The sequence below is a fragment of the Triticum dicoccoides genome, chromosome 3A (genome assembly GCF_002162155.2).
Source record: "Triticum dicoccoides isolate Atlit2015 ecotype Zavitan chromosome 3A, WEW_v2.0, whole genome shotgun sequence".
In the NCBI taxonomy this organism is placed as follows: domain Eukaryota; kingdom Viridiplantae; phylum Streptophyta; class Magnoliopsida; order Poales; family Poaceae; genus Triticum; species Triticum dicoccoides.
The window spans coordinates 69,975,025-69,986,209 of NC_041384.1; the positions used below are offsets into that span (position 1 = coordinate 69,975,025).

Genomic DNA, 11,185 nt, shown 5'->3' on the forward strand with positions numbered 1-11,185 from the left:
GAGAGGGCTCTAAGAATATCTTTCCATCGTCGGAGGAGCAAATTCCACTCTCGAGCTATCGAATCCCTTGTCAAACTTTCTGACGAACATGTACGTTATCGTTATGATCACCTTGTTACAGATGACGTTTGAGCAACCCCAAAGCTCATTGTGCGGTAAGAAGTGACTACGACACTCCAATGGTCTAACGAACTAAAGCACATGTTAACACTCCGTGTTATAACAATTGATTTATAACCATATCATCTCAAAGTATAACAATTAAGTTTGGGTTGATTCAATATGATCCTTCTTCTAACGTCATTACCCTCAATATTGTTTTAGGACTACCGTTACACTTAACAATATCCTAAGATCCGTAAAATGTGATCACCAACAACACTTGAGCTAGTCTTAGAGGCGAGACTAGGAATCATATTTTACCGTTTATTATTCCACATGTGCATATGAGTTTTCCGCTGAATTGCATATTCTAGTATCAATAGCAGTTATAGCATGAATTATAAACTCTTATTTATAAATATGAAAATATAATACTGCAATATTATAGCCTCTAGGGCATATTTCCAATAGGTACTCGTGAAAATCTCATTGTTTTTTTATCAAATTAGCGGTTAAACTTATATTTGGAATAGGAGCATGTCGTATACATTAGGATGTAGGGCGTACAAAATATGATTCCAATCGGGCGCCAAAATACATAAATTTAGCTCCAAGGTGTGTGCCACTGACATAAAGTGTTTGATTTGCTTAAACTCCATCGGTTGAATAGTTATTAGCTAAATTTAGGAAAGCGATGTGAATCGGCCCACCAACTACATTCTCCGCCGGTTGCCTCGCGCCCGCTCGCTCATAGTCTACTTGCTCAAGCACGTGTCCTAGATGGGGCCCACATTCTGCTCCTCGTCAAGCATTATCTCTTCATAGGCATTCCCATCTACTTGTTTTTCTCCTTGTAGTGACACACCATTACTCTTTCAATTTCTCTCGTGCAACAACACACCACACAACCATGGATCCTGTAGCTCTGAGATCTTAGCCCGTCAAAGGCCATAGCGGCCTCCGCCATAGATGCTATGATGACTAGGGGCATTGGTTCCCCCCGACGGTGATGTGCTCAACTACGAGCTGCCTTCATCGGCGATGAACGATGATGGTGCATAAACCCAACAACACCCTCAGTAGGGTGGCGAACATTGTTGGAAGTACCAAATTGGAGATTGCACAAGGAAGTTACCTAGGTTTGATCCTCCGGGAAGGAGTAACAGCCTACATCCTGCTTTCGGATTGTATTCTTGGTGGACTACCTCATGCGAGGGTTACAAAGGGGGATGAAGTATGGGATTACGGAGAGTATGGTTCTTCGGATTTAGATGCATGGGAGTGGCTACCATGAGCCCCCACCTTATATAAGCGACGGGGGAAAGAGTTTTACAGAGATCGATCTGATCTAAGCCATCGCCATCCTGGCTAAGGCACCATGATGGTCCATAGCTGCATGCCTGGTCCTCTGGGATTTCCTCCCGTGGTTGGCTCATCACCAAGCCTCGTGGGCCCCGAGACAGGCCTGATGCTAGTCTCCCTTCAGGTGGCCACCCCCGGTGTATTGTACCGTCAAACGCCGAATGACAACGCTACAGGGGTGCAGGACCGGTGCTAAGACCAGCCGACTGCCGTGCTGCAACCCTCCGAAGACGGAGCCGGAGGGAGGAGTGGGGACAACCAATGCTAGGAGACCAATGAGGAAGCTGCGATGATGTTTTGCAACCGACTAGGGAGAAAACTGCTACCAGCGTAGGTGAAAGTTGCGAGAGTGAATCAGAAGCTGCAATCGGGGACACTTGGTCACCATGGAATGTTGCCACCGCCAGCGCCATATGCTGGGACCAACAATGGCAGATGTTGTAGCCGACCATGGAGGTTGCTTGAACCGTCATGACCGACACTACGACGATGTCGTGTTTTTTGCTACGACTCTGGTCATTGATGTTGGAACTAGTAGGAGCCGGTGCCATGGCAACGACATCTATTTTGCTACGCCTGTGGTCGTTGATGCTGGAACTAGCAGCGAGGGGTGCGGCAACCCCGACATCGCAATGTTGGAAATGGCGTGGGAACTGCGATGGGTGCATGACGAGTCAAGGATCCTAGACCCGCCATAGCATATGTTATGAGTGGCGACGACGGCGGCTGCGATGGCGCACCGAGAATGCTGGAACCGAGCAGTGGCAGTGCTGCAACCCCAACATGATAATGTTCGACATGGCAGTCGGTGTTTTGATACGAGTTGGATGGTGGCGCCGATGCTCCACCGAGCTATGACCGTCGCTGACGGGAGCTGCGATAGGCGTGGCGACCGGGGTGTTGCGGTTGCGAGTATGTGGAGCGGCGATCGAGGCGTGCCACGCTGCAACCAACGACGACGACGCAGGTGAGAAGTGTCGACGGTGAGGCAGTGAGGCAGCGTCACCATTTATCCAAGCGGGCGAGCGAGTCGTGATGCACACAAGCGGGAGGCACTGCTTTTCTCTCTCCCTTTTTCTGTGTTTTTTTGCCAGAGCCGCATAATAATTTTTCTACGTCATCTACCAATTTGCTGTAATCATCAATGAAAGACACATAATAATTTTTTCTATTGATAGAATCACAGGCAGGCCCCCATACATTGGAGAAAATTTTCTTTAAAGGAGCTTTAGACACACTGTTTGAACCAGGATAAGGAAGTTGGTGACTTTTGCCCATTTGGCATGCATCACAAACACCTTCTTTATTGAACTCACTACTAGAAAAAGGAATATCATTCTGGCTAAGAACATAACGCACTATGGTAGATGACGGATGCCCTAGTCGACTGTGCCACCTTTCAATAGGGAGTTTATTTGCACCAAACGCTTGCTTGCTTGAACTAAAAGGAGCCGATGATACGGGGTAGAGGCCTTGTCTACACCTGCCGTGCAGAAGGGTTTTCCTCGTTCCCTGTTCCTTGATGAGAAAGAAATTTGGGTGAATTTCAAGGAAAGTATGATTATCAGTGGACAAATGATGAGCAGAGATGAGGTTTTCGGCGGCATCGGGTACATGCAAGATATTATTTAGATGAAGATCACGAGTAGGGGTACGAACGGTAGTGCGACCAATATAACTAATTTCCATACCTTCTCCGTTGGCAGTGTGGACTTGATCGTTGCCGTGATACTTGTTGTGGACGGTCAACTTGTCGAGCTCGCTGGTGATGTGGTCGGTGGCGCTGGTGTCCAGATACCAGTTGGTATCTACTCCATAGGACGAGGTTGTGGCAGATCCGGCGCTCTTCTCGTTTTTGGTGTTGGAGATGTCGAAGCGATGGTAGCATTCAAGGGCGGTGTGGTTCGGCCTCTTGCAGATTTGGCAGACGGCCTTAGGAAGATCATCGCCTCCTCTGTTGCCGTTGCCGTTGCCGTTGCCGCGGCCTCCATTGTCGCGGCCACCGCCTCCATTGCCACGGCCTCTGTTGCCGCGGCCTCTGTTGCCGCGGCCACCTCCTCCATTGCCGCGGCCACCATTGCCACGGTCACCTCCACTGCGGCCAAAACCACCACGGCCACGAGAGATAGCATTGGCCGAGGACTGGGAGGAGTGGTTGCCACCTTCGAACATAGCAAGACGCTTTCCAAAACCGATCAACTGAGAGTAAAGTTCAGCTACGTTGATTGGTCCAGTCCTTGCGGCGCAGATGGACGAGACAAACGAGATGTAGTCGTTGTCTAGTCGTGCGAGGATGTAGGAGACCATGTCATCATCGTCGAGCGGCTTGCCTGCTGAAGCCATCTCGTCGCCCAGCGCTTTCATGCGCCCGATGTAGTCGGCGATGGTCGCGGTGCCCTTTTTGGTGGTGGAGAAGGCGATCCGCGTGTTGACGATGTTGGCCTGTGTCTGGGAGAGAAACATCTCCCTGATGGCGGTCCATGCCGCAACGACCTTGGTGTAGTGGGCGACTTGGATCATCATAGGTGGCGAGATCGAGTTGAAGATGAAACTCAACACCTGCAAGTCTTGCGCCAGGGTGACAAGATACTCCGGGTTTGGTACATCTGTCGGCTTATCATCTTTGTCGGCAAGCTTGGGCTCCGGGAACTGGTGATCAGGGTTGAGATGATCAATCAGCTGCGCTCCGCGGATGGTGGCTAGGGCTTGCGCGCACCAGAACAGGTAGTTACCCCGGTGCAACTTATCAGCGATGGGAATGAGGGCAAAAGCGGCGGCGGTGGAGCTGGAGCTAGCCATGACTAGGGTTGGATATTGGAGAGGAAGTTGACTCTGAATACCATGAAAGAATGGATGAAGCATATGCCTCTGGCAGGGACGCATTGCATGTTATATAGGCAAAGAGGTTTACGAGATTTGGTAGTTCGGTTGTGTTGGATTGATCCTCAAGAAAGGCTATGCAAAGAGATGAGGATAAATCCTAACAACCACAACTACCTGATTACAATGACCACGCAACACGCTATTCTACCGGGCGTATATACGGTTTATAATCATACAGCATATACATGTTACAATATATTCTAACAGGAGAGAGATACACATCAAGAGGTGAAAGAAAGTGGATCATGAGCTATCAGATCTGATGCCTTATAAAAGCCAGAGAGTGCGGTCGGGAAGGCCACCGACGCAGGACCTAGTTGTTCACTCGGCTCCTAGCATCCCCCTTAAAATTTATGACCGATGCCATATTTATCAGTTGTGCAAAGCATAGTAGCCGTCGTCGGTATACTTCACAAACGAGGCACCGGGAAGTCAGGAACGAAATTTCTCTACCCTTCAGTTTTGCATGAAAATTAATAAATTTGCACCTGTTATGAAACTTTGACATAAAATGAATCTGGTGTAATTTTTTTCTTCATAAAATAGCCCTTTTTTCATGACGCCCGGGAATGGGACACTATGATAGACAGCATGGCGCCCAGCCTCAGGCCCAGGTCCGGGCGTCATGCAAATGGGTCATCATGTGAAGAAAAAAAATTGAATTAGGTTCATTTTGTGTCGAAGTTTTGCTACAACACTGATAGATTGATACACATGAACTAGAAGCGTCCACAGCAACATTGCAGTCATTTCACTTGAAGTTTTTGTTGCTGCTGCTGCGTTGAATAGGATTGCCAGTCTCCGGTCCGCGAACACCTCTGACTGCGTAGCGAGCTGAAATGTCAAATGCTGTCAATGAGCAAGGAAGCCCTGTGAATACTATTACTAATCACTGATGCATACACCTGGGTTGCTTAGTTAGTCTGGCCTCAAGCATGAAGCATCGTTGTTAGGTAAATCCCAGCTAAATCTGAGAATGGTTTCATACCTAAACATACTTGAACCATACCCATACATGTATCTTTCAAAACCATACTTGAACCATACCCGTTTAATGCCATTTTCAGCCCAACCAAAACTAAACCCTCTATTTTGTCCACCCAAACTAATTTAAACCCAATACATAACCGTGGGTTTAAACCCAATACGTAACTATGGATTTGCTTCAATGTATATATGATTGCACAAATCGACATGTCAAGAAGCAAATGGCATAGAAAAGACATAAGTGCATCTACAATAGTTTGGGAACAAAGTTATCGTTGAGATATGGTCAACACACAACAAGTGTCAAAAAGACAACACCCACAACTGAAAAGCTCACTGACAAGTGCATTAAAACCAATTGCTTAGCTAAAGCACAAGCAGACACATTCAATTTGCATGTGTTGTTTCCCCATAATACAGAATTACATAGTGCATCGCATCATGTACGCGGATTAAAGATACTCGTTGACGATGCGTCGTTGCTTATTGCACATAACCAATGCCCTAAAACCGGTTTGGACCCATAATTTACAGCCGTTAATAACCAAACTGTTTAAGCCCATAACCAACTATACCCAAATTGGTTTCTTCACATACCCAAACCAAAACCAAACTAAAAAAGATTCAGCCCAATAAAACCTGAACCAATCAAACCCAAAGTAAGAACCGAACCGTTTTACCCAGTTTTTTAATAACCATTCCCAGGTTTAATCCCAGCACTAATCAGTCGACTCCACCAGGCGAGGGAGGAAAGTGACCACTGGTTGGTGGCCATCCGCTATCGCGGTGTGATGATGTCGAGACAGGGATACATTGGGCGCGACACACATGAATACGCTTGTACTACTCACACCTTTGGCGTTACTCGCAGAATTCCAGTACAAGGGAGCCATTGCAAATTATGATTCATGGTACGGATCGTGGAAGGACCCAAGAAACCGCCAAACGGATGGATTAGCGACACGTATGGGTAAGTAGCCATTCTCACCCGTTCCGTGCTTTCGTTTGGTGCCGCGTTGCATCGTTGGTTTCGGCCGCTGGCCGCTGGCGCAGTTCTGCCCGCTGTGGTCGGCACATCCGTTAGGGTGTGGCCACCGTCGTTTTCCGACGAGGTACGTGGGGTGCACGCTGAGCGCGTCAAAAGCACAAATCATGCGAAGGCTAGTGCCCCCTGTGCTCCCAGCTACCCGGTGTCATGGCGTCGTCCGTCGGCTTGTGGTTGTGGCTGGGCAGGGATTTGACGACGCCGACATGCATGCACTGATGCACCCAGGTGGCCCAACGGCGAGGAGCCGAGGACGTGGGTTGCTCCCAATAATTCCGTCCCTTTTCCTAACCTGGTTTCATGAGCAAATTGCATCACGGTATAACCGTATAAGTAGCCATTCCCACCCATTCCGTACTTTTATTTGGCGCGGCTTGCATGGTTGGTTTCGACTGCCGCTGGCACTGCTCTGCCCATTGTGGTCGGCATCTGCACACCGTTGTTTTCCGGCGATGCATAGGGTCGTACGTCGGGCGCATACTGAGCACGTGAAAGGCACCCATTATGCGGAGGCGTGCATGCAGGAGCTAGTGCGATACTGCTAGATCGAGTACCATCTCACACTAGAGGATTATTAGGGTGAACCGGCCCAGCTAATGATCTACCAAGTGGTTTTACAAAGGTTCTAAGCACCGGTTCTTGGAATCTTTCATCGGTTTCAACCAATTTTGAGAGGTTCCACATAATTTGATTTTTTTCTCTCTGTGTTTTTCTTTACGATTTTCATATATTTTCTTATTGTCTTTTTTTCTTGTTTTTCCTTGTTTTCTTTCATTTTTCTTTTTATCGAATACATGCCGACTTTTTCAATACATGTTGTACATATTTGGTATACATGTTGATTTGTTTTTTCATGCAAGTTGAATATTATTCAAATGTATGATGGACATTTTTTTCAAATGTATGGTGAACATTTTTCATACATGTTGAACATTTCTTCTAATACACATTGAATATTTTATGAAAAAAAATTTAGGACACACCTTGATCATGTTTTGACACAAGCCACACGGATGAGCCCACACACACGTGTTTTTCACGTCTTCGTTTTGAAACCTGCTTGCGGTGAGTGTTTCTTAGAGCGGTTGGTCTTTCTGGTTTTTTGGTCTTCTGGAACCTATTTTTATTGATCTTTTGCCTTTTCCAAAACGATTTTGGTGTTTATATGATTTTTGTTATATTTGTTAATACACGGTGACATTTGTTTAAATACATGATGAACATTTTTCGAAAACCACGCACCGGCCTCATTCACTTGCAGGTCGCAGAGGCTGTAAGTAAACCAGGCCCAATGAGCCGGCTGCTGATGGCTGTTGGTCATGACTACTACAAAAAAGTGAAGATGAATCTTTCTATTTTACATGGAAGAGTGTGTCTTTTGATACCTTATGTTCACTTCTTGTCACGGAAGCCTGTATATTTTCTGATGCATGATAGAAAAATTACGACATACGATGAACATTTTTTAATACACAATAAACATTTTTGTAAATACATTTTTTTAATTTTTTTATAAAAGGAGGAAGACCCTGGCCTCTGCATCTGGGCGATGCATGCAGCCACAATTTTTGTAAATACATGGTGAACATTTAAAAAAATATGCAACGGACATATTTGGTACATGATGAAATCTCTACTGCTCGGTTAAAAATACTTAATATTTCCTCTCCCGTCAAACATGTGTTTCGCTCGTCCCTTCGTCCTCCCTCAAACATCTTTGGTAACCCAATAAATATCACTAAATTTATGGTTTGTAAGCAAATAAAAATCAATCAATCTCTTATCTTTAGTAACCCAATAAAGCAGAGCAATCATGAGCACATATCTATTTGGTCAGTTTATGAAATAGCAGAAAATGAATACTTTATAACCAAACCAAATCCTATTTTGTCTATTTGTTTTGTATTAAAAAGATTCACATGGTCCTCTTATTGTGCTCAAAAAATGGTTTCCGTGACAATATACGGGCACATACCTAATCTCTATATCTCTATACTACTTAAAAAGAATGTAAGATTTCATCTTTCACTTTTCTTACCACCACCCTAATCTGTCACCGTAATTTACGTACATTTTAAACCAATTCCACTTTCATTTACTTACGAAACATGTCATAATCAGGGTCAAAATTTGGTAAACATTTATTTGCACAAATTGCATTAGTATGGGCAGGTAAACTACAAAGTAAGGTACTAAAATATTTATATCCCGCTGCAACGCATGGACATTGTCCTAGTTTTCTAAAAAGCACAATGAAAATTCGTGAGAAATATGATGAATTTTCTTTAGAACATGATAAAAAAATTAGTACATGGTAAACACGCGGTGAACATTTTTGTCAATGTGTATGTAAATGTCCAGAATGTGTAAAAAAATTCACCATGTATTAAAAAATCACCATGGTTCCTGAAATTGAAAAGATAAACAAAAGGAGCAGAAAACGGGGGAAAGGAAAAATAAATAAAAAGAAAGGAAAAATGTAGCAAAACCAGAAAGAACCAAAAGAATACGGCAAACTAAACGAAATCCAGAATAGATACACTAAAGCTGAGAGAAACCAGGAATAAATGCACTAAAACCGAAAGTGACTAGGGGAAAAACAGTACAGGAAAACCAAACTTGAAAACCAGCTTCTCAAAAAACAAAAGAAGGAAGCCAGCTGGCCGTAGCTCACATCGGTCACACCGGAGCTGAGTACTTGCTCTACCCCACGGTTGACGAGGTGAGAACTCCTATTCGACGCATTTGACGCCAGCTAGTGAGCTGGCTCTCACCCCTCCTCATGCATGGCTGACCCATCAAGCCAGCGCTCGCACACTCCTCGCACATGGTTTTTTCTTGGACGCGACGATGACCTACAAGTATAGGGGATTTATCGCAATCCTTTCGATAAGTAAGAGTGTCGAACCCAACGAGAAGCAGAAAGAAATGATAAGCGGTTTTTAGCAAGGTATTCTCTGTAAGCACTGAAATTATCGGTAACAGATAATTGTGTGATAAGATAATTCGTAACAAGTAACAAGCAAGAGTAACTAAGGTGAAGCAAGGTGGCCCAATCTTTTTTGTAGCAAAGGACAAGCCTAGACGAACTCTTATATAAAGCAAAGCGCTCCCGAGAACACATGAGAATTACTGTCAAGCTAGTTTTCGTCATGCTCATATGATTCACGTTCGTTATTTTGATAATTTGATATGTGGGTGGACCGGTCCTTGGGTGTTGTCCTTCCATGGACAAGTTTCCCACTTATGATTAACCCCTTTTGCAAGCATCCGCAACTACGAAAGGAGAATTAAGATAAATCTAACCATATCATGAAATATATGGATCCAAATCAACCCCTTACGAAACAACGCATAAATTAGGGTTTAAGCTTCTGTCACTCTAGCAACCCATCATCTACCCATTACTTCCCAATGCCTTCCCCTAGGCCCAAATAATGGTGAATTGTCACGTAGTTGACGTTCACATAACACCACTAGAGGAGAGACAACATACATCTCATCAAAATATCGAACGAATACCAAATTCACGTGATTACTTATAACAAGACTTCTCTCATGTCCTCAGGAACAAACGTAACTACTCACAAAGCATATTCATGTTCATAATCAAAGAAGTATTAATTATCATTAAGGATCTTAACATATGATCTTCCACCAAATAAACCAACTAGCATCAAGTACAAGGAGTAATCAACACTACTAGCAACCCACAGGTACCAATCTGAGGTTTTGAGACAAAGATCGGATACAAGAGATGAACTAGGATTTGAGAGGAGATGGTACTGGTGAAGATGTTGATGGAACCCCCTCTCGATGAGAGGATCGTTGGTGATGACGATAATTTCCTCCTCCGGGAGCGAAGTTTCCCTGGCAGAACAGCTCCGCGAGAGCCCTAGATTGGTTCTGCCCAAGTTCCGCCTCGAGATGGCGGTGCTTTGTCCCGAAAAGCTTCCTCTTGATTTTTCCTGGTCAAAACACACCATATAGCAGAAGATGGGCATCGGAGGCCTGCCAGGGGGCCCACAAGGCAGGGGCACGCCCCCACCCTTGTGGATGGCTTGTGTTCCCCTTTGATGCTTTCTTCGCCCAATATTTTTTATATTATTTAAAATAAGTCTTCGTGAAGTTTCAGGACTTTTGGAGTTGTGCAGAATAGGTCTTTCGGATTTGCTCCTTTTCCAGTCTAGAATTCCAGCTGCCGGCATTCTCCCTCTTCATGTAAACCTTGTAAAATAAGAGAGAAAAGGCATAAGTATTGTACCATAATGTGTAATAACATCCCATAATTTAATACATATCAATATAAAATCATGATGCAAAATGGACGTATCAACTCCCCAAGCTTAGACCTCGCTTGTCCTCAAGCGAAAGCCGAAATCGATAAATATGTCCACATGTTTAGAGATAGAGGTGTCGATAAAATAAAATACGTACATGAGGGCATCATGATCATATTTAGAACAACAACATATATTGTCATATACTTTCTTTTGCTAAAGTAACAATTCGTTCACAAGGTAAAGTATGAATCAGAAACTTTATTGAATACTAACAAACTATGATCTCAGTCATTGAAGCAATTACAATTTACCATAACATCGGAAAGAGTCAATATAAGAGCTTTTCAGCAAGTCCACATACTCAACTATCATTTAGTCTTCACAATTGCTAACACTCACGTGATACTTATGGGTTCAAAGCCTCAATCAGACACAGAGAAAGATAGAGGCTTATAGTTTCGCCTCCCAACCTTTTACCTCAAGGGTAATGTCAAAAATAGTACTTTATGAAAACCTACATCCA

The 11,185-nt window shown here is 44.3% G+C and overlaps 1 pseudogene; it reads right to left on the reverse strand.

The window, feature by feature from the left end:
• Window positions 1–3,647: 3,647 nt before the first annotated feature.
• LOC119273864 lies at window positions 3,648–3,789 on the reverse strand (annotated as a pseudogene).
• Between the last annotated feature and the right edge of the window lie 7,396 nt (window positions 3,790–11,185).